This window comes from Neovison vison, chromosome 3, assembly GCF_020171115.1.
Source record: "Neovison vison isolate M4711 chromosome 3, ASM_NN_V1, whole genome shotgun sequence".
NCBI lineage: Eukaryota > Metazoa > Chordata > Mammalia > Carnivora > Mustelidae > Neogale > Neogale vison.
The window spans coordinates 217,834,695-217,856,424 of record NC_058093.1 but is presented as its reverse complement, the minus strand read 5'-3'; positions in this window follow the sequence as shown (position 1 = coordinate 217,856,424).

Here is a 21,730-nt window from a genome sequence, read left to right as displayed (position 1 = left end):
CGTGTGAAGCGGCACATTGCAGGATACAGTAGCTCAAACCATAAACACACTGAGTGTTTGCTTGTCGACAAGACTGGACGCAGGTGGTCACCGAATTAGTCCACCTGCTTAATGATGTTATAAAAGACACAAGTGTGGGGCACGTGGGTGGCTCAGTCCGTTGAACAGTTGACTCTTAATTTCTGCTCAGCACGATCTCAGGATCCTGAAATCAAGCCCCACGTTGGGTTTCGCAGTCAGCACGGGGCCTGCTTGGGTTTCTCGCCCTCTGCCCTCCCCCAACTCATGCATGCATGCACTCTCTCTCTCCAAAATAAATAAATAAAAATTTCTCTTTTTTTGAGATTGTATTTCTTTATTTGACAGAGAAAGAACAAAGTAGGGGGAGCAGCAGAGGGAGAGGAAGAAGCAGGCTCCATTGAACAGGGAGCCCAATGCAGGGCTCAATCCCAGGGCCCTGGGATCATGACCTGAGCCGAAGGCAGATGTCTAACTGACTGAGCCACCCAGATGCCCCAATAAATAAGTCTTTTTTAAAAAATAAGTAAAAATAGGGGTGCCGGGGTGGCTCAGTCATTAAGCATCTGTCTTCAGCTCAGGTCATGATCTCAGGGTCAAGGGATCAAGCCCCACATCAGGCTCCTTGCTCGGCGAGAAGCCTGCTTCTCTCTCTCCCATTCTCCCTGCTTGTATTCCCTCTCTCCCTGTCTCTCTCTCTGTGTCAAATATATAAATAAAAAATCTTAATAAAAATAAAAATAATCAAATTTAAAATAAGTAAAAATAAATAAAAGAGGTGCTTTCTACTTTTTCACTCCTGTATCCTTACTTTCAGTGCCTCCAGGTCCCCAGATGGCAGTCACTTCTTGAAGTATCATCCTTGTTCATGGAGGGTGATACCCCTCAGCTCTCCTCTCCTTTCTGATCCTTTTACGAAGAAAGCTTCCTGGAAGCACCTCAACGTAGTTTCCCTTATATTGTTCTAGTCAGAACTAGGTCACATGAGCATTCGTGTTAGTTACACATTGTTGGGAAACAAATTACCCAAAACCCAGTTGCTTAACGCAGCAATAAACATTTTACTATCTCTGGGTTACTGTGGGTCAGCTAGAGATGGTATAGTTAGGTGGCTCTGGGTCAGGATCTCTCAGGGGTGATTTGTGTCTGAGTCTTAATTTATCAAGATGACTACATGACGTGGCGCCTGGGTGGCTCAGTGGGTTAAAGCTTCTACCTTCGGCTCAGGTCATGGCCCCAGGGTCCTGGGATTGAGCCCCGAATCGGGCTCTCTGCTCAGCAGGGAGCCTGCCCCCCACCTCTCTCTATCTGCCTGCCTCTCTGCCTCAAATAAATAAATAAAATCTTAAAAAAAAAAAAGATGACTACATGACAACATGAAAAGTCGAATGCCACCAAAAGCAAAGTTTACCACTACTCACCATCTTCCAAGAGGTAAGAGGCACCGCATGCCACACAGAAAGCATCACTGTCAGCCAGGAGACAAAAACAAGCAAGAGAAGGCCAAGGCCACAACCTTCATTGGGTTTTCTGTGGGAAAAGTAGGGCAGGGGCACCTGGGTGGCTCAGTGTGTTAAGCCGCTGCCTTCGGCTCAGGTCATGATCTCAGGGTCCTGGGATCGAGTCCCGCATCGGGCTCCCTGCTCAGCAGGGAGCCTGCTTCCCTCTCTCTCTCTCTCTCTGCCTGCCTCTCTGTCTACTGTGATCTCTCTCTGTCAAATAAATAAATAAAAAATCTTTAAAAAAAAAAAAAAAAGTAGGGCAGGGCAGGGTAATGTTTGGATAGTCTAGATAATTCCATTGGACTTTAGGGCACAACTAGGGGCTATCCCTAGTTGTCTAGTACTTGGCACTAGAATGATCTAGGTCAAGGGAAATATTGGTTTGGTGTGTGAGTTAGATAAGGAGGTGGCTGGGGGTAAGGAACCAGAATTAATTAGTTGGTTTGTATATGAAAGGTGAGCTCACCAACAGCTTGTTCACTGTCTCTAGGAATTAGGTAGCCCTGACCGGGAGGGGTAGTCTTTCCCCAGCCAGCAAGGCTCTCCAAAGACACTTAAACATCATAAAATATAGAAAATTTAAAATAGGATTACTACAGGAATGCCTTGCTGGCTCAGTCAGTAGAGTATGCAACTCTTGATCTCAGGGCTGTAAGTTCGAGCCCCACATTGGGCGCAGATATTAATTAAAAACAAAATCTTAAAAAAAATATGACTCATGCAAAGATATCTCTGGTTTGTGCTGCAGTCAAAATGGTGGCCCACGCTGCAATCATTCAAAGGCTTGACTGGAGCTAAAGCCGCTTTTAAGGTTGTCTCACTCACATGCCTGGCATGTTAGTGCTGGCCACTAGCGGGAGGGCTTAGCTCCTCCCATGTGGGCTCTCCACAGGCCTATTGAGTGTCCTCACGATATGGTCACCAGTTTCTCCCACAGTGAGTAATCTACAAAAGTTAGGCAGAAGTGACAATGGTTTTTATGACCTACCCTCAGAAGCTACTCTTTGAAATGAGTCACTAAGTCTAGCCTACATTCAAGGTTGTGGGGATGAGTTTCCACCTTTTCAAAGGAAGGGTGTCAAAAAATTTACAGACATTTTTTTAAAGCCACCAGGTCATTCCTGACTGCAAGGGAGTCTGGGAAGGCACAGGAGAACAGGATTGTCATGACGAGCTTAGACTAATCATGACTGACTCATTGCCTGGGATACACTGCCACCCAGACAACATCAGGTTCAGTTAATGAGGAAGGAGATGGAAGGCTGACAGGAGACACTGTATCTGCCACAATGGGAATGATAAAGATGAAGGAGATTGAGGTTGTCAGATGCCCGAATATTGCACGAGACATATTTTTTTTTCTTTTGCACGAGACATATTTATACGAAAACATTTTTTGTTGTTTATCTGAAAGTCAAATTCAGTGGGGTGTCTTCTATTTTCATTTGTTATAAATCCTGCACCCCTTGTGGGAAGTAAGTCTTCAGTCATCATAGAAGGAGGCCAGAGGGGGTGGCACTTCTGAGAAAGGGGGGGATAAAGGAAGCCTGGGATGGCCTAGGCTAAGCTCCTCTGCAGGGCTGGGTGTGCAGGGGAGTGAGGTTAAGGTCTCCTGTGGTCCCAATGTCTCTCCTCTACTCCCCGGCCACTTCCATATCCACCACCATCACCACTGCCTCCACTCTGATCGCAAAAGATACCTAGGAAGCTCTAACTAGAAGCATCTCTCTTCCCAACACCCTGAAAATCCAACTCAAAAAGCTGAAGTGAGGACTGGGGGCAGTGTTGCCAAATGTGCATGCATGGTGTGGGAATTTGGAGTCTCTGCTGTGTGACCTCAGGCAAGGCCCTCCCCTCTCTGGGCCTCCCTTTCCTTGGCTTTATAATGAGCATTGGTCTAAATCTTCTCCAAGGGCCCTTTTACTTGGCCTACGTGTCTCCTTCCCAAAAGGAAAAACTACAGGGAACAAAAGGACATGGATGGTTTCTCTCATCCTGTCTCCAAGCCAAATTCAGACAAAAATGTCCAGTGCAACATAGATTTAATATAAACAGTGGTGCAGTGATACTCACAAATACCCCAAAAGGAGTCCCAGATAGGCTATTTTTAGCCCTTAAAACACACACACACACACACACACACACACTCCAACCCCCCCGATACCCCCTACCCATAAGTTTCTCCAGTTGGATTTTACAAGAAGACAAGAGCTCTGGTTAAGAGTACTAATTAAACAGCTCTGACTGTGGGCAGGAGGGAGGCTGGCGTGAATCTTCTCTCTGGGCATGATGTCATCACAATTGTGCATTTCTCATGACCCAAGAATGTGAGTGTGTTTGCACTGCACCGTCAAAGCTGGTGATGCAAGCGCCGCCTGGTAAACAGGCCCCAGACAGGCAGGCAGTGTGAGGAGGAGCCCCATGTGTGCGGAGGCCTGGCCGAGACCCAGGGTGCTCTTAACTCCTTCCTGGCAGAACTGGCTGGTGGGCTGCCAAGGTTTGGCTCAGGAGCCTTCTCTACTCAGCCCCTACTTCTCCCCCATCCAGGGGCCCTGCCCATGACAAGCTCTGAGTTTGGACTCCTGCAATCCTACCAACCAGGGCATTGGGTGTGTGACTCCTCTGGCCTGCATCTCAGTTTTCCTGTCAGAGGAAATGGGGAGATGAATCAGGGCTTCAGCTCCTTGTCCTCAACTCTAACAGTCCACAAAGCCCAGACAACTAAGGGCTTTTCCGTGTATTTGAAGAAAACGCATGTGGAGGCAAAACCCAACCTGAATGGACTGGGGCCTGGGCAGGACCTTTATAAATCCCACTTACTCAATACTCACACTTCTCACTACATCAATATTCAAAGATTTGACTGGAGGTGGGTGGGTCCAGTCCCCACTGAGTCACCTTTTAAAGCCCCCAAATTCTGAGTTCCAAAAACCCACCCAGCCCCAAGAGTGCTGATTAGGGATTGTGGGCCAGGGGCAGCTGACTCTAACTCATCGGGAGACTTGCTGAGGGACTGACTGCCTTTTGCTGAAAAGTCAGCCCCTGAGGAAAGGCTCAATGCTATCCCGGCTGGGTCCCAAGTGGCCAGCTCAGTGCTTGGCACCCAGCAGTGCCCCAAGACCTGCTGAATCAACAGCCAGAGTTACTCTTAGCCCCATAAATGCTGTGGTGGTGATCGTGGGGAAACTGAGGCCTAAGCCTGGATCCTTTCCCACAGGAGTTCTGACTTTCCCCAAAAAAGGTAGCTGCTCACATTTCTCTGCTGGCCCGCTCACAAACAGCTTGGTGACCCCCCTCCGACATTCCAGGCTGGCCTCCTCCCTGGATGGCTGGTTTGCGGGCTTTGAAGAGTTTTCTTTGGCAGAAGGTTCAGCGGATTGAAAACAAGGGAGAGCATGCAGAAAGCTGGAGGTGGGGAAGGGGTGGTCACCGGGTGGAATCGGGGGCTGAGGGGGCTGTCTAGGGAAGCTGAGATCTGCTGGCTGGCCTGAGACCATGGGCCCAACTCTGGAACACTTTTGAGGACTATGACTGCGTCAGTCAGCTCCCATCTTAATTCTAAAACTGGAGAATTATCCAGACCTGTGCAGAGCAGCCAGAATGGAATAGCCCTCTGCAGTGCAGTCTGACTTGCTCCCAGCTGCTGTGGAGCCCCAAGTAAATCCCTTGTCCTCTCTGGCCTAAGGATGGTAAAGCTGGAGAATCCAGCAGAGCAGACCAGAGCTGAGGGTATGGACACAGATCTGAGTCCAGACCCAGTCTCTTCCTGATTGGAAAGGGAGTGAGGGCAAGTCACTTTCCCTCTCTGAATCTCAGTTACCTCATCTGTAAAATGGCACCAAGCTATAGGGATGGTGTCCTGCTGGATGAACTTGGCACACAGTAGCAATAAAGGGATGTTAGTAAATTAGCCTTGGCCTGGTCTGATGTTCTATGTTAAACACTTAGCACAATAATAACCTCATTGTCTGAGCACCCACTGTGTTCCATGCACTGTGCTGAGTGCTTCTCAAGCATTGTTTTATTTTACCCTCCCAACACCTCTCAAATGGGTCCTAGCACTGTCCCCATTTGTCGGAGGAGAAGAGGTTCAGAAAGGTTAAGTCACTCTCCCAAGGCTGCACAGCTAGCAAGGAGCAGAGCTGGGATCTGCTGTACTCTAAACACTTCATACCATGGCTTCAAGAAAGATCTAGCAGCTAATTCCATGCTCTGTTCCTTGAAGCCAGGCCACCCCCGATGTGGCATGTGACCAGTGCCTCAGTTCCCCCATTCGAACCATAGGGAAGATCCTCCCTGCTCTGCCATCCCCTGTGGGGTGAGGTGAGGATGCCAGTGACCTTGAGAAGGACTTTGCAGGTTATGAGATGGGACAGACCCGCTCAAAGGCTCAGAAAGGGGAGCCTGGGGAAAGAATTAATCCTCTCTAGCCACCCTGTTGAGTGTCAGCTCTAGTCACAGAGGGGCTGGAGGAGGGAAAGTAAGTAAGGGACAGTTGTCTCAGAAAGGCTCTGGGTTAAGGTGACTGACTACTCAGAAGCTAAGAACCGAAGGAGAAGGACACCTGGGGGGCTCAGTCGCTTAAGCATCTGCCTTTGGCTCAGGTCATGATTCCAGGGTCTTGGGTTCGAGTTCCACATCGGGCTCCTTGCTCAGCAGGAATCCTGCTTCTCCCTCTCCCTCTGCCTGTTGCTCCCTCTGCTTGTGCTCTCTCTGTATCTCTGTGTCAAATAAATAACATCGTTTTTTACAATGTTATTAAAAAAACAAAGAACTGAAGAAGTGGTCCCAGTCCTCCCCCCAAGGGCCTGACCCTCATCATGATCTGTCCCTCCATTAGGAGTTGGGTCCTACTGCCTCTGGAGTCCAGCAGATCAGGGAAAAGTCTCAGCTCTGCTCCTCTCTGCTGGGCATCCTTGGGACTTCCTCTCTCAGTATCAGTCTTCCCAACATGAGATGGAGGTGATAATAATAGCTTCATCAGGACCATAGTGGAGATAAGCCTTGGGCCATGGATAGTGGTTGAATAATTATCTTCTCGCGCCTGGTCTGCAATCCTCAAGAAGCTTCTAGTCTGCAAGGAGAGACTGGCACATAAAGTGACTGGCACAGGTCAGAACCCACTGGATGGAAGGAAGGAAAGAAGGAAGGACAAAGGGAAGAGAGGGAGGGAGGGAGGCAGAGATGGATGGATGGGTAGATGGGTGTGATGTGTGGCTCCAGGCCACACAGTCCAGAAGTATCTCTTCCGGATACCTCACACTGGGCACCAAAGAATACATAAGAGCTGGTGAGCTGGCCCAGGTAGAGGGGACTCCATGAGCAAAGGCTTGGAGTTAGCAATCACTGTAGCATGGATGAGACACTGGTCTCACATGTTCTCCTTCAGTAACTTGCTCAACAAGATCCCACAAGGAAGGGGATCTGAATAGAGGCTCTCCAAGAGTCCTCTGGGGCAGAGCCAAGAGGTTGTATCGAGAATAGGGCTCCACGGCCCAGAGGAGCAGGCAGGAGCAAGCCCAGCCTGGGGGTCAGGCCTCAGAGGGCCCGGTCTGGCCATATTTGGTTTTCAAGGAACTGGGAAGCTTCTTATAGGCTCTGCTGCCCACGCACAGGAGCAAGGCCACCCACAGTTGCTGAGTCAGGCAGGCAGCTGGGGTCGGGAGCAGAGGCCCACAAAGGGGTGACTGTATGGAACACAGTTGTTCGGAGCCTGGCCTCTAGAGTCAAGATGTGGATTCAAATTCTGCCTGACTCCAAGAATTGTGTGACTAGGCCAGCCACATCACCTCTCAGAGAGTCTGTTTCCTTCACGGGTAAAACACCAGCAGCAAGGACAAGCACCACATCTGAGTTTGCTATGTATCAGTCTGTGCCAAGGGCTCTTCCTTCATTATCTTGTTTCCTTCTAGTCATGATAGAGAAGCATTTTCATCGTACCCAGGAAACACATCGCGTGAGACCAGTGTTTCTCATGCAAGCCACCCTAATTCCTAATCCCAAGCCTTTGTTTCAGACCCCTCCACCTGGAGCGCCTCTCTCTCTCCCTAAGCAGCTCTCTGTGCGATTCAGTGCCCAGTGTGACATCCTCGCTGTGGGACCTGGCTCTCTCCAGACAAGGAACCTGAGGCACAGAGAGGTGAGGTCACCCACAAGTAAGAGATATAACCAAGGGGCACCTGGGTGGCTCAGTGGTTTGGGCCTCTGCCTTCGGCTCGGGTCATGATCTCGGGGTCCTGGGATCGAGCCCCACATTGGGCTCTCTGCTCAGCGGGGAGCCTGCTTCCCCCTCTCTCTGTGCCTGCCTCTCTGACTACTTGTGATCTCTCTCTGTCTATCAAAAAAAAAAAATCTTTAAAACAAAAAAAGAGATATAACCAAGAATAGCTAGGAAGTACTTAGTGACCTCCCTACCTTCCCATTTCAAAAATTTCATCATTTTCTAATCAAATACTCCCAACTGCCCCTGTAAAACAACTCCTGGCCCCCCTCTCTCCCTGCTTCAAGTTTCCAAATTGCTGCCAAAGCCTTACTCAGCCCCTCATAAGAGCCCCATGCAGAGGTAGGCTAGACAGCACCCCCATTTTACAGATGGGAAAACTGAGGCTTGGAGAAAGAAAGCGAGTTGCCTGGGAGTTAGCAACCAGCCAGTGGGGAAAGCAGAGTTGGACTGCAATGCTATCTGACTCCCCTTCCCGTGCTCCCTCCCCACCACAGTGAACTGATCCTCCACCTTCTGAGAGGAGAGTTGCCATCCCTCCTCCCAGTCAAGCTGCACCTCGTTGGACATAAGGATAAAAGAGAAAATTAACCTGAGGTCCAATGAAAAGGAAAGGTCAGGTGGGATGAGGGGGGAATTTTGCAAATAGATAAAGAAATCTGGCCTGATTTGAAAATGATAAAAGAATGAAGTGAAGGAACAAGCTATAACAGTTCTGAATCAGATCATCCCCCGTGACAGGCAGGAGATCAGAGCAGCTCTCTAAACCCATTAGCTCATTTCACTCCTTTCCAAGGTATGCCCTGCCCTAGAGTATGAGGAGCCTGCTGGGAAAGCTAGGCGAGGGCTCTGGCCCAGAGGAGTCATTACCTGACCAGTGCTTCCCAGACTCTGGGATTTGACATCCCAGTGAAGTGTTCTCCCGAAATGGGGCAACATTTGTTATTTGTCAAAGAGCACCAAAGAAAAGGAAAAATAAAGCATTGCTTTCTACTGTCACCATAAAATTTAATAAGGACTAATCTCAGAATTTAGCAATTAAAAACAATTACCTTTATAACTCACCACTTCTAGTTTTTTCCCTAGCTGCAGGCCAGTGAAAACTGTATCTCAGTGGGCATTTGGCCATCTCCAGATGAGTGGGAGAAAGAAAACATTTAGGGGAATAATTCAGAGTAGCTATATTCTTTGAATGTCTTCAGGTTGAGAGCTACATAAAACTATCCTGCTACCTTAATAAAGATTTATTGGGAGGAGATTTTGTTGGGAGATTGGATTCTGGGGATTATGTAGGAGACAGTAGGGTCAACCGACCAACCTACACCTGGCAAGAACAGAAAACTCCAAAAACGAGCAGAAACGGTCTCTCTCGATCTCACTCTCTGCTGCTCTCTGTTATCTGTCTTCCCTTGGTAGTGGCAGACAGGGATTCCCACCTCCACCCCCCGCCCCCATGTAGCAGAGAAGGTGACGGCTAACAGCTTCCACGTAACTTCCAACACCAGCCTCCACAGACAGACCAATTAACTTCTCAGTTCCGGAGGTGGGAGGGAGGGGTCCAAGAAGGTGTCTGATTGGCCCAACTGAGTCACATGTCCACCCCTGGACCAATCAACTGTGGCTAGGAATGGGTCTGTAAAAACATGGCAGCTCCTGCCAGAAAGTCGTGGTTGGAATCAGAAGGGGAAAGAAGAGCCAGGCAAGAGGACTAGGTGGAAAATACCATAATTGTCCATCATGGAGATGATAAATACCCTAGTAAAGGGGCACATAAAGTATCACTAGAGTTCAGGGGAAGAAGATATAACTCCTAGCTGTGGAGATCGAGAAGACCTTGGAAGACGTGACTTTTGAGTAGAGAATATGTAAAAGGTACAGAGATTCTAAATGCCATCTCAAATCAGAAAAGAAAAAATAAGCACTGGTAGAGGAGACGTTATCTTCTGAAGAAGCTACATATTCATGCTTTACTTTGTTAAGATTTGTAGTGTTTTAAAAATTGAGATATAATTCATTTATCATCAGATTCTTAAAGTGTTTTATCATGAAATTAGACTTACAGAAGTTTGCAAAAACAAGTTCAGAGTTCTACTAAAATCTTCACCTTCTGTACCCCTCACCTAGCTTCCCCTAATATTAACATCTTACACAACTGTAATACGATGATCAGAACCAGGAAATCAATACTACTATAATAATACTATTAACTAACATACAGACCTTGTTTGAATTTTGCCAATTTTCTTTTGGAGCTAAGTCAGAATCCCACATTGCATCTACTCGTTAATGTCTTTTTAGTCTCCTCCAGTCTGTGACGGTTCCTCAAGCTCTCTTTTCACTTATAACCCAGACACTGAAGAGTGCTGGTAAGTCATTTTATAAAATATCCCTCAATTTGGATGTCTGATGTTTTCTCGTGATTAGATAAAGATTATGCATTTTTGGCAAGAATACCACGAAACAATGTTGTACCCTTCTTAGTACATCATTCAGGGGCTACATTCTGTCAACATGATTATTACTGATGATGTTAACGTCGGTCACTTGGTTAAGGCCTCTGCCAACTTTCTCTATTGTAAAGGGCCCCTTTTGTAATTAGAAATCATCTTGTGGAGAGATACTTAAGACTACACAAAAAATATCCATTTCTTGTTATTTAAAACGTGCTATCAAATGCACAGTCTCTACTTGTATTCCACAAACATCAGCTGTACACCCACTAAGCCCTGGTGCGAGAAGCATGGCTTGGTTATGTGTTGCTCCATGTCCTTGCTAGACCTTAGGATCCTTATCTGTAAAATGGGTATAATTCTATCTAACCACTCAGGGCTGCCAAGGATAAAGGAGGACCACGCTCGCAGTAGTGTTCTGCAATGCTAACTAGGACTGTTCATTCTTTTTCCAGGGATCTCAGCTCTGTCATCACTGCCACCTGTTGTCATGTCTCCATTTCCATCCTGTGTGCATTCATGCCTCCCTGCTTCTATTTGCCCTCACTGGCCGGACTCCCTCATCCTACTTGCCAAGCCTTGCTTGTAATGTCATTTAGTAAGTTTTGGAGACCTAAGGTGAGCCCCACAGAGATTGACAACTTCCTTCTCGAATCTGTCTGTCTGTAATTTTGGAAGCTGCCTCGAGGTGCCAAGTGACACCTCATGTCTGTCTCTCATGACAGAATTAAGTAAAAGAAGGAACTGCCTTCCTCCAATAATATGTTGGCCTTGAAAAGGAAACTCACACCCCACCATGTAATGAACAAGCTTGGATGGAGGCTTGTTTCTTACAGAGAGCACTAACATGGGCATACTTTAAATGAACAACTTCATAATGTGTGAAAGGATGAGCTCACCCCTGACCCAGCGTCCTAACTCAACAGCACTTCTTATTTGAGAACAGGACTTGAACAAACCAAGAGGGAGGTATAAGTTAAGTAGCAGCTCTCACTACAGTCTCACTGTAACTTAGTTGTTACAGTCACTCACTGGGTTGAATTCACCCTGAGTCACTCACTGGGTTGAATTCAACCTGATTTAGAGGCAGAAGCCATCCATGCTTGGCTGTTTCTTTTTGGTCCTTTGTGCGAGATCATTATGAAGATCAAATATGATAAAGGCTAAAGGGCTTTGAAACTCCCTATAGGGCCAAATCAGTATTGCTACTCTCATTCTGTGCCCAAGGGGAGCTTTTAGGAACTGCTTGCCCAGAGCAAAGCAGGACGGTTGAAGGTCCCCAGCTTTGACATCAGCCCAGGCCACCCTCTGACTTCTTCCACCAAGCATATGAGTGCCTTGAAACAGAGCCCCCTAAGTAGAGACCCAGCAGCATACAGGGCATCCCCCCTAGGGTCTGAAGTGGCTTCCTCCTTTGACAAGTCACAGGACTGGGTTTCTTTGGCCCATCTCCCACCTGCCCCACTAGTACCTGGGCAGAAATTGGTGGCAGCAGCTCAAGACTGTTCGCCTATTTTATTGACCTCTCCCCAGTGGACCCTGGAAAACACCCATCTCCTGTAGACTACCAAGGCAACAGCTCTTCTTTTTTTTTTTTTTTTAAAGATTTTATTTATTTATCAGAGAGAGGGAGAGAGAGTGAGCACAGGCAGACAGAATGGCAGGCAGAGGCAGAGGGAGAAGCAGGCTCCCCCCCGAGCAAGGAGCCCGATGTGGGACTTGATCCTAGGACGCTGGGATCATGACCTGAGCCAAAGGCAGCTGCTCAACCAACTGAGCCACCCAGGCGTCCCGGCAACAGCTCTTCTTGAAGGCCTAGGAACCTTCAGGTTTATGAACCATCTTCCTTCTCAGCACCCAGTTGATTCTTGTGGCCACAAATCCAAACTGTAATGTGCACATGAATCTCCCTGAAAATCTTCTTGAAATACAGATTCTGGTTCAGTAAGACTGGGGGGAGGCCTGAGACTCTGCATTTCCAACAAGTGCCTAGGAGATGCCAAAGCTACTAGTCCACCGACCACACTTTGAATGCAGGAAGTGTGTACTTCTTACCAACAGGCTGATCACAAGGAAGTCTAGAAACCAGAAAACAATTTGGACTAAAACAATGAGTCTGCTGTTTCTAGAGTTTTACAATCTTGATACCACTTCTGATGGCCTTCTATTAGTGTCCCCTTCTGCTGAGGGCGATCCAGGGAGGTTTCTAATTTTTGCAAAGAACATTTCCCAATACCCAAAAGCATTTTGCCCCTCAAAGTAAGAGCAGGTTAGTCTCAGTCCCACTTCATACCTTCCAGCCCCAACCACCACAGCCTGGTTAGACCCACCTGCTTCTCAAAGGGACTGCCTACTTTGAGAGGGGCTTCTGAACATTTACATCTCCTTCAACAATATAAAAGAGGTTTTCAAAAATTACCCTGGGGATTCCTCATTGCCCTCTTAATATTTTTCCAGAAAGAGACCTGAGGTTCCTTTCTGAGCTTCCGTCCCTTGTTCTCCTCCCAGCCCCCTAGCTCTCTATTGTGCATTAATTAACTGGTAACAAATTACTCCCTAATTGCAAACCAGTTTACCCATTATGTACAGGCTCTCACCCACACCAGCAACACCAGGTCATGGGCATCCCTCTTCCCTTTGGCTGAGACTGGGGGCGGGGTTTACTTTTCTTGGCCCCACCCCTCCATTATTCACCTGATTGGTCCCATTCCAGAATCCTGATTGCTTCTTGGTGGAAAGTAGGGCATTCTTTCTTCAAGGTCCAAAATTCCACAGGCCCAGTGGGGGCTTAGGGCAGAACCCCTTCACTGGAGGACTGACTTCACAAGGGAGCAGCTACCCTGGGGGAATCTAGACCCAGGCTGGAGACCACGGTGAAACAAAAATGCAGATTTCCCTGTGAAATTTCCTGATTTTTAAATATCAGCGACAAATTTTAAAAGGTTTTAAAAGCTGTGTAGGGGCACCTGGGTGGTTCGGTTGGTTAAGCCTCTGCCTTAGGCTCAGGTCATGATCCCAGGGTCCTGGATTTGAGTCTGCCTCGAGCTCTCTGCTCAGCAGGGAGTCAGCTTCTCCCTCTCCCTCTTCTCCTCCCCTGCTTTTGCTCTCTGTCAAGTAAATAAATACAACCTTTCAAAAATAAAGTAAAATAAAAGGCTTTGTGGGCCAGAGACATGTCTGTGGGCAGGACCTGGCCCACCAGGCACTGAGAGGTGCGGCGGGGAGTGGTGAATGTCTTGAGGTAGCCAGGATGGAGAGGAGGAGTCAGGAAGGACACTGACTACATCCTGGACCCTGGAACACAATTACCCTGGCAAAGATGGGCGCCACGGGCAGGTATCAAGCAGCTATTATATGCAAGGTCTGTGCTAACTTGGGAGGATGGGTTACAAAGTACACTGTGAGGCTTCACTCTCCTCCAAGGCAGGGTGGGAAAACGTCAGGAGACCTGGGTTCTAGTCCTGGCTTGCCCTCCTGTAATTGCTTTGTGTCCTTGAGTTAGTTCATCACCTCTGGGATTCAGCACACGGCCCGGGTTGGCAACAGGTTAACTAAATCGTGGGAGGGCAGATTATGAAGGACATTGAGTATCTTGTAGGGAGTTTGGGCTGGATCTGATTAGGGGGTGGAAGCCATTGCAGGTTCTTGAGCAGGAGAATGCCCTTCTGAGGAAAGCATTTCAGGAAATGAATTGGACCACATGTACAGAGAAGAGGGTCACATACCACCCAGGTGTATAAGCAGCTAAAGCTTATGCAAATCAGAGCTTATCACCCCTATCTCAAGAGACTTCAGTGGCTCTCTCCAGCCCTCAGTGAAGTCCTTCCTTCTTACCATGGTCCACAGGCAGCAACATCACAAGTGTATGATCTGTGTAGTGCCATGGGGTACCACACTTGGTTTAATGCTCTCCTGTCACAATCTTGAAATTCGTAATGATATTTGAACACAGGTTTTCCTGTTTTCATTTTGCACCAGACCCCACAAATTATATAACCATTATCACCTACGAGGACCCTTTGGCCTGGCTCCTGCTCCCCTCTCCCTTTTCATTCCCACCCGACTCCTCCTTTACCCTTCAAACTGCAGTCACATTGGTCCTCCATCAGTTCCTGGAGGTTGTTCCTGCATTTGCACAGCCCATTCCCCCTGCCTGGAACACCACCCCTCACAACACCAACTCAGTTCCTTGTTCAGCAAATTTCTTCTTATCCTCCAGATCCGACCATAATTATCTCCTGAGAGACACCTTCTCTGACCTCCCAGGATTATCCATTCGAAACGCATCTTGAAAAATGATTTCAAGTAGGCCCCCAGGACGTTCTCCCATGGTCATGCGGCCCCTCCTTCACGAGCTCACCCAAATCTGTGATGATAACTTTATATGGTGCTCTGTCTGCCGAGTCTGTCTCCCCATCCAGACTGTCAGCTCCACGAGACCTGCCAAGTTGCAGCATATGCTCTTGAACCTCTGGCTGGCTGGCTGCAAGGAGAGGCTCAGAGACGGCTTACATGGGGAAAAAGGAGGGGAAGCCACTTCTTACCCATCTTGGACCTTTCCTCTGTGCAACAGACATTTGCAGAATGCCCGGACTACACACCCAACGGGGTCTGCTCTGGCTCTGGCCTTTCCCCAGCTGGAGCCCATTGGCTCCAGACCCTCTCGCCCTGCCCCTTTCTCAGTGATGGGATGATCCTAAGGGTGCATTGGGAAGGGGATGTATTTCACAGGGCCACGCTTTAGTCTAAAAGGAGCCATAATGAGGGCATTTCAGACTTCTGTCAGCAGAACACCCATGGGTATTTGGGGGCTTCATGCTTGTAAAGGTTTTTTAAGTGACTAATAGCCAACCGAGGAAAAGTTTTCCTCTCTTAACCAAGTAAATAAGACCATTCTCACCACAAGAGGTGGAGGGAAGGGGTGGAGTTTGCACAAAACATAAAAAATTGTTGACCCTGGCAAGGTAAGAACAGAAGTAGCATCACATCTGTTCAGATAGCTAATACTTATTAAGCAGTGCCCACGTACCAGGATCTAACCTAAGCTCTTGACATATACAAGTTCCTGAATGCTCACCCCTGACCTTATAAGGTTGGACCTATTCCTCTCCCCATTTTGTGGATGAGGACATTGAAGCCTAATGCCACACAGCGAGGAAGTACCCAGATCTGTCCAACTCCAGATCTGTCCTGAACCTTCACTACCACAAAACAGCTGCTCAGCTGGCTCACTGTGTGATTGGGGCAAATTCCTCAACCTCTCTCAGCCTCAGATTCTTCACCTATAAATTGTTCCTTATTCAAACCACCCTGTGCTAGGTGCTAGAATTAATTCTTTATAAATGTTATTTCTCTGCTTGAGCCTTCATGACAGCCTGGGGAGAGAGAAAATGTGGCAGAAACAATGCTTTGGGTTCTCCAACCTATTCCCTCTTCCTGTGCACACAGGAAGGGCACAGCCTCAACCTCGCTTGCAGTCCTGGGCAAAGCAATTAAGAGTGTGTGAGCCTCTTTTGATTTCTGGGTTCCCTTTCTACATGCGTAAGACTCAAAAACAGATTCCAGGAGGGCATGAGGGAGTTGTTGCTTGGAAGAGATGTGCCTTCCAAAAGAGATGGGTTAGGAGAGCTCTGCCCTTTATCAGAGTTTGTGTGAGTGAGAAATAAACTCCAACTGGGTTAGGCCACTAAGATTTTTGGTTTGTTACGTTAATTACACTGAATAAAACTGTATACCTGGGCGCCTGGCTGACTCAGTGGGAAGAACATGCAACTCTTTATCTCGGGGTCATGAGTTCAAGCCCCACACCATGTGTTGAGATTACTTAAATAAATAAATAAACTTAAAAAAAAAAAACCCTGTATACCAGTTATTAATTGCCACAGCAATGCTGCATAACAGATCACCCCAACCTTAGTGCCTTAAAACAGCAACCATTTATTTAGCTCATGATTTCACCGATGGGCAATTTGGGCTGAGCCTAGCTAAAGGTTCTTCTGGTCTCAGTTGGGCTTACACATCCATCTCTTGTCAGCCGGGGGATCAGCCGGTGACTGATGAGCACAGCCACAGCTTGGACAACTCGTTCCTGTTCCGGTGGTCTTTCCTCCTCATTCAAGAGACCCCGGTCTGGTCACATGCCAGCCTGTAAGTTTCCAAGAGAACGAGCAGAAGCTACAAGATCTCCCTAAGGATTCAGTCTCAGAACTGGCAGTGTCATTTCCCCTGTATTCTGTTAACGAAAATAAGTCATTGGCTGAGCCCTGATTCAAGGGGAGAGGAAACAGATTCTGTCTCCTGATGGGAGGGATTTCAAGGTCACATTGCAAAGGGTCTTGCTTAGAAGGAGCAAAGCATTGCAGTGATTTTTGCAAACAATCTACCACGGGAGATATTAGTACCCCCCAACTGAAAGACGAGGAAACTGAGGCCCAGGAAGATGAAGCAGATAGTAATTGGGACAGAATCCAGCACCCTAGCCTCCTAGGAAAGAGGGCCCCAAATCTGGATCTTGCTCTAGCCTTTGAGGCTGGGGAAGATCTTAAGCTCCAAACCCAAAGTATCTGTAATTTCAGTGAGCTGGGGCTGGTAGACAACTTTTCCCCTCCTGGCCTTTGTGCATCATATGTCCCTAAAGACCCACCTTGCTGTGTGACCCAGGCATAGCTCACACCCGCTCTGTGCCTCAGTTTCAGAGGGCAAAGTGTAAAGAGATAAGAGCTCAGCCTCTGGAATCATAACACTGGGTTCCAATCCTGACTCACCTGCTAAGCATCCCAGGCAAGTCCCTTTCCCTCTCTGAGCCTCCTGTTCCTCTCTCTTCTGCAAAATAGGGGGACGAGAGGAGTCCCCACTTCAGGGGCTATTGTGAGAATTGAATTCGTGAATGTATCATGTAAATGCATAGTATAAACCAATTACTTCCCCCCAGATGGGCTGTCTGGCGGGTGGAATAGTATCTTCTCAGCCAAACCCCCATTTTAAGAGGAGAAAACAGAGGCTTGGGCTGAGGATGCAAATTGCCAAGGCCACACAAAGCTAAGGAGCCATGATGTCCCCAGCACAGTCAGGTTTGTCTGATTCCAGAGGCCAAGGTCTTAACTTCCCTAGAGTTTGGGAGTCCTGGGTTTGAGTCTCGACTCTGTCTCTTGAGCCACGTGACCTTGGGCAAGTCCTTTTTCTCTCTGGGTGTTTTTTTTCCTCATCTCAGTAAATGCAACCTGCCCCTAATGCCTCATGTAGTTTCCTCAAATGGGAAAATACACAAAAGTGCTTAGTACAGCGTCTGGGACAGACGTGTATGTGCTCAGCAGCTGGAGGCAGCCGCAACCATCAGAGGCAAGCCGCTTAACTCTGCACCTCAGTTTCTTTATCCTTCAAATAGGGCTAATAACAATCTTATCTCAGTGGGTGACCGTGAGGAATAAACGAGTTACTGTGGGCTAAGCCTTAGCACCAATCTTGGCACCTGTATGCGTTTCATAAGCCCTTGCTATTATTTTTAAAAGTTCTGAAACCTGTTCCAGGCCAGCATGAGACAATGTGGGGGATCCTAGCCCTCCACTTGCTGTAGCTCTGGGCCCTGCCTTTGCTCTCACTCAGCTATTATTAGGCCCAGAGTCCTCATCTCAAATCCAGATGGGGAGCTAGAAGGGTGGGCAGGGCCAGGCCTGGCTGGCGGATGGCTGGGAAAGCTGCTCCGGAGGCCGGTTTGGGTTTGGGCCCCACCCCGCCTGCCCTCCCTCGCCTGCAGCGGGTCCAGCCGCCACGTCTCCACTTGGCTCTGAGGCCTGCACCGAGCACTCCCTCCCACCGTGGCCGCCTCCTCTGGGAAGGTTCAGAGCATTTCCCCAGCCTCAGCACTTTTCTGCCTGGCTGGGAGAGGCCAGGCCTGCGTGGAAACCACCAACTGGACCCTGCTCACCTCTGGAGCTGGCAAAGGGACCATCTGCCCTCCCGCCTCGAGGGCTGTGCCTCCCATGAGGGCTATCAGGTCCTCCAAGGGGAAGGGGCCACACAACTGCGCTCAGGCCTCAGCCCTACCACCGACATGTTGTATCCACTTGAACAAGTGACTTTCCCTCTCTGAGCTTCAATGTCTTTATCTATCAAATGGGTATAATCGGAGCATCTACCTCATAGGGCCGTGGTGATGATTAAATGAGCGAAGGGCACATAATGAGCACTCAGTATGTGCCAGGTGTTGGTATCTCAGGCCTGGGTGTGCCAGGCCAAGGGGGAAACAAGGGATTTGGGAGGCTGGGATCAGGGGTACGGAGGATCTCCACTTCCAAGTTGCTATATAATCTAAAGCCTGTTCCTTGCCCTCGTTGGGACTCAGAGCACTTATTCAGATCACAAGGTGGGCATCTAGGACTCCACGATGCCAAGATTTGGCTGCTATGCTGAAGAGTTAAGAAACAAGACAAGAGCTCATGTGGGCAGATGGCCGATCCCAAACGTTAGAGGAGGGGGCAGGGTACTGTGGTTAAGAATAAGGATTCCGGATAAGGAAGATGTGGTCCATATACACTATGGAGTATTATGCCTCCATCAGAAAGGATGAATACCCAACTTTTGTAGCAACATGGATGGGACTGGAAGAGATTATGCTGAGTGAAATAAGTCAAGCAGAGAGAGTCAATTATCATATGGTTTCACTTATTTGTGGAGCATAACAAATAGCATGGAGGACAAGGGGCGTTAGAGAGGAGTAGGGAATTTGGGTAAATTGGAAGGGGAGGTGAACCATGAGAGACTATGGGCTCTGAAAAACAGTCTGAGGGGTTTGAAGTGGCGGGGGGGTGGGAGGTTGGGGTACCAGGTGGGTATTATAGAGGGCACGGCTTGCATGGAGCACTGGGTGTGGTGAAAAAATAATGAATACTGTTTTTCTGAAAATAAATAAATTGGAAAAAAAAAAAAAAGAATAAGGATTCCAAGGACACCTGGGTGGCTCAGTCATTAAGCATCTGCCTTCAGCCCAGGTCATGATCCCAGGGTCCTGGGATCAAGCCTTGCATTGGGCTCCATGCTCTGCAGGGAGTCTCTTCTCCCTCTCCCACTCCCCCTGCTTGTGTTCCCTCTCTCGCTGTCTCTCTCTCTCTCTGTCAAATAAATAAATAAAATCTTTAAAAAAAGAAAAGAAAGAAAGAATAAAGATTCCAGGTTCAAATCCTGTTTGAGGGGTGGACATGGCCTGGTCTCGCTGAGCCGGTCTCCTCTTCTGTATAATGATGGTCCTTCCTTACAGGTCTACAGAGCTGTGAGGGTCTTGGTAATAACAAAATTGCCACTCATGTATTATAAGGGCGATCTGTAGCCAGGCTCCAACCCACTGTGTGGCAATTACACAGGGCTACTATCATGACCTCAGATGGATGTCAGACATCAGAGAACCCCCCAGAAGTCACAAGAGGTCCAGGCCAGCCCATCCTGAATCCTCTCCTTTTTCCATGAGACTGGGTTAGTGGGGTTCCTGGGCATCTCAGGCCCCCTTCTTCCCGGAGCCCACTTGACTCCAAGCTTCCAATGAAGAGTCACTCCTTTCCCATCCTTCAGCACTTAAAGCCAGGTCCCCTTCTTCTCCAAGGCCGGAAGTTTATCTGGTACTGTTGCTCAGAGAACACAGCAGCTGGATGACATCATACAGGAGACAGCCTTGCCAAACTGGTTTGCCAAACAGGTCCCCAGTCCTATTCCTTGGGCTGCTGGCCATGACCGTGGGAGCCTCCAGTTCTGCCTATGAGGAAGGTTACAGCCCTTAGATTCCACCAAGCTCAATGAGGACCAGCTCTCCTCAAGGACCTTATGCTCTAGCTTCATCTACTTGACATTTTCCTAATAAAATCCTCACAGTCCTACCTCCCTTCCTTTGTTCATGCTCCTCCCTTCACCAGATTGCCCTTCCCCATCCCCTCAGCATGCCAAACAGCAAGTGAGGACTTCGTTCTGTACAATTTTTAGAGTCCACATACCATGTCTCCCCCTACTCTGATTAGGCTGTGAGACCCCAACAGCAGGCACAGCTCTGACCCATGTCTAACCCTCCCTGTGCCCAGCAGCCCCTGTACTCCCTCATAGACCCAAGGTTCTGGCCTTGCCTGGCCTCACAGCCACTTGTGAGCATATCCCAAGGTGGGGTCTCCCTGAAAGTCTTGGAATTTTATGTTGTATAGTCTAGTGGGGAAAGGGCTTAGGAAGCTCACGCCATAATTCCTCCACTCTGCAGATAAGGAAATTGAGGCTTTGAAGGGACCAAAACTTTGCCTGGGGCAGAGCCATTGCTAAGACCCATCATCTCTTTTGCCTTCTGCAGGACCCAAGCTGGGAGTAGGGGAAGCCAGGGTGATTCAGGGATCTGGCACTGCCAGCTTGGTAAAATATTTATTCTCAGACTCAGGCACTGGAGCAAAATATTACCCTTAGCTCCTGAGCTGCTCCATCCACTCCCTGCTCTGCCAGTCCAGGACTGGACCTGGAGGAATCTGGACCCTTTCTGTTATAGCCCCTTGCCTGGGGAAGGCCTTAAGCAGGCCAGTCAAATCCCCTCATTTTACAGATGGATAGACTGAGGTCCAACCTCCCCAGTGCCTTGAAGATACGTACATTTTGCTCACCTGAGATTCAGGGCCCACCTCCATCTCCATTTCCTGCTTCATCTACAACCCATTTCTCCTCCTTTTCCTACTTACAAACCTCCCAGCCTTAACTCACACTATTCCCTGCCACAAAAACCCTTCCATGCCTTTCCCCATCTTCTCTGTGTGATGGATTTCTTCACACCCTTCCTCAAGGACCATTATGCAAATCACCTCCTCTGAGAAGTCTTCCAGGATTTCCCCCATCCTAGAGGAAGCAAGATGGACGAAAGGGCCTTAGGCATGGGGCAGAATTCCACTCAAGTTTGAATGCCATTACCAGCCCAAGGTGCCTTCACTTCCCTAAGCTTCCTCCTCTGTAAAATCCAGGTAATACTTATCTTGCACAGTGCTTAACTTGCAATAGGCCAAACCCTGTGTCTGACATGCAATGGGTGCTCAATTACTGAAAGGATCTCCTCGTGGGATGTTTGCTCCTTCCTGGGCTGTGGATGAAGGCTTCCACTGTACCTGGCTACCCTTTGATCTTTGTTTTGCCACCCCCGTCATCCCGCCCCACCCTTTGCAGGGAGGAAGAAAGAGTCTGGGCGGTAGGTCTGGAGGAGGACCCCAGCCCTGAGGGTTCAATCTCAGGAAGGGACCCACGCACCTCTTCCGTACTGCCAAGACCTGGTGAGCGTGTGCAAGAATTAGTAAGCCCTAGTAAGTCCGCAGGCATAGAATCTCCTGTGTGGTTCCTCCCAGCCTGCCGGAATGGGGTATGGGGCGGGGGGAGGGTGTGGGGCTAGCAAGAAGCAAGCCATTCATTGGACCCACACAGGCAGGCCCTGAGAAACTGAGGTAGCCTAGGTGTACCCCACCCCAACCCACTGTTTCGAGGGCCGCACGAGGTTTGAAGTAGGACCAAGTTAGCCTTAGAGGGGGCTGCCCCTCATTCTG